The following is a 2,884-nucleotide window of genomic DNA, read 5'->3' on the forward strand; positions in this document are numbered from 1 at the left end:
TATTTTCCTACATTCTCGCCATTCACATTGAGGCACTTATCATTCAGTGGCACAAGCTTTTCAATACCGTCTCTGTAGAAATCTGCCATCTGCGATTGCAACCACTGATTTAAACCTGCAGGCAGTTCGGCGTCAGTATCAAAGCGTTGTGCCAAGAGCCATGTTTCATTGCTGGGAAGAGGTGGCAGCCGCTCGGCGCCAGAATTTCATGCACCAAACTTCGTGAAATGTGGGGAAAATGTTGGGAAAGTTCTGTAATCGTGAAACGATGATTCTCTCGACTTTTGTCATTTATGGCATATGATCAGGCACCTCCTATCCAAAACCCCGTAGGTGCCCGCGAGTAGGATTCGCCGTGTGTGGACGTGCGTTGTCGTGAATGAATTTTGCGCTAAGTTTTCCCCGACGCTTGTTTTATATCGCCTGCCTTAACTTTGTCAGTGTTTGACAATACCTGTCTCAGTTAATTGTTGTGCCACGTTCAAGGAAATCAGAGAATCAGTCTCTTAGAAAACCAAAACAAAGTAGCCATGATCGTTCTTCCTGACAGCCTTTTGCAAACACTTCCCTGGATTACTGGGAGAATTTGTGTGTTTCCATTCCATCTACTGCCTTTCTGCTTCACATTTAATGTGATTCACTCAATTTTAGTCCACAGTTATGGCATGATCGATAACTTTGTTACTATTTTTCTCTTAATTTTCGAAAAAGTCAGTGCTGCAGCCAGTCTCTTTATGGCCTTCCGTTAGGAGTTTGGGAAACGACGTAACTCAAAAGCTGTGGTAACCAAGCCTCTCCACCACAACTTCATGCACCAAACTCCGTGTATGCACTCCGTCATCAAGCCACAAGTGGCCCGTCGGGACAATCCGACCGCCGTGTCATCCTCAGGTGAGGATGCGGATAGGAGGGGCATGTGGTCAGCACTCCCGATCGTTACGATGGTTTTCTATGACCGGAGCCGCTACTATTCGGTCGAGGAGGTCCTCAGTTACCATCACGAGGCTGAGAGCATCCCGAAAAATGGCAACAGCACATGGCGGCCCGGATGGTCACCCATCCAAGTGCCGGCCACGCCCGAGAGCGTTTAACTTGGGTGATCTGACGGGAACCGGTGTATCCACTGCGGAAAGGCCGTTGCCAAACTCCGTGTGGTTTGGAGACAATGTTGCGAAAGTTCCGTACTCGTGAAACGTCGATTTTTACGAATTTTGTCTTTGAGTTTCGTCACCAGATCGTCAGTCACAAGGCTAGGCCCACCACTGTAGTCCTCATGGTGAACAATGGTACGGCCATTTTTAAAATCAGTGCACTACTTCTTCACTCGGATTTCACTCATCATCCCTTTTCGGTACACGTCACTAAGGTGGTGATAAATTTCAGTTGGTTTTTGCCATAAAGAAACCTAATCACAGAACGCATCTCACAAGTGGCGAGATTTTCTAGTGCGGCGTCCATTTTAACACGTGAAAAAAGGCATAGTAGCAGTGACACAGACCACACGCTGCCACTGATGGCTGCGTACTGGGTGTAGGAGCATTATGGCACCAAGATGGAAGCTGTAATCCCGCCTACCGCCGCAGTAAACCAAAACGTCTGTTACTTTCTAGATAGCCCTCACTCCAAACGCTGAGCTGGTGCAGCAACTTTTCTTAACAGAAAAGTTGTTGAAGAAGCAACACTGCTTCACTTAAATACACTTATCTGTTCTCACAATAAAATTTACGTTAGGCAACAAAGTACTGCGGTTCGTAAAATAATAGAAAGTTGATCAAATTTGTCTTGATAGGCGACACATCCGTAATTAGACGTAAAGTAATACATAAAGTTTCCTTGGAAAGCTCTTCCGTCAGGTCTGGTATTTCGTGGAGTGCTTCGAAGACCCAAAAGTCCTACGTTACTCCCAACATCTGCTCTTTCTTTTCCTGATATTAATTTTGCTTCTCGAGTATTTTCACTATCAATGTAGCCAGGAGGCCAATACAGATGTGAATGAAGCTACACATCTTCGAGGTAAATTTTTTTCAGTTTCATTGGTTTTGTAAAAATTCTCGGTGCAGGTCGTAAAAATCCAACGTGTTCTCTCCTACACACCGTGTTCTACATAGTGTGTAAATGTACACATGCCTCGGAGATCCTGAGTGCAGTTTACTAGGAAATGGTTTCATCATGAAGGCACCATCTGCAGTGAACACATATGATGTTGGGTTAGTGCTTCCTGGAAGAAGGTCTTTCTCAGGGATATTTAACTTTGCATTATAATGACGTCTAGACAAATACCCCACGAACCATGTTCGGTCTGGAATATTTACGTTTACGTACCGAAATAAATATTCTGCGTCGGTGAGAGCCAATCAAAAAATAAAATAAAATAAAAAGTGAAATTATGCTTCTATTTGAATTTGATGCTTCCACCATTATGTTGAAACTGCAGAACCACGTATTTGCCGTCCAAAGCGATACATTCCACTTCATTTCAAAATCCCACACAACATCCTACCACTCTCCTTTAGAGTCTGGAAGCTGAAAGCAAACGAAAAAAGCAACTCTGATAATCTCGAAATTAAACACTTTTGATAAAATAAAACAACCTGTCCTCTTTCTACACACCTACACATATGCCAATGCTGATGGAATTTGGCTGATGTATATGTAAATGAAAGTGTGTTATCCTTCCCGCAGTTCCATTTCAGGTACCTCGACAGCTCTTATGTTTTGAAATAACAACATATTCGCATGTTCTTCTTAACTTTAAACGTTAAGCATCAGCGAAGTTGTTCGTTTGCCAGACAAACGGTAACTGGCAGTCAACGTACCTTAATGCAATTTTCCTGAAAACGTTTGGTATTATGTTAGCTATCGCTGCAGTAGATATCTTGAATCG

General features: G+C 43.5%; 1 pseudogene; it reads right to left on the reverse strand.

Annotated features, from left to right (window-relative positions):
- Positions 1-1,024: 1,024 nt before the first annotated feature.
- Positions 1,025-1,142, reverse strand: LOC124620613 (annotated as a pseudogene).
- Between the last annotated feature and the right edge of the window lie 1,742 nt (positions 1,143-2,884).

The sequence above is a fragment of the Schistocerca americana genome, chromosome 6 (genome assembly GCF_021461395.2).
Source record: "Schistocerca americana isolate TAMUIC-IGC-003095 chromosome 6, iqSchAmer2.1, whole genome shotgun sequence".
Taxonomy (NCBI): domain Eukaryota; kingdom Metazoa; phylum Arthropoda; class Insecta; order Orthoptera; family Acrididae; genus Schistocerca; species Schistocerca americana.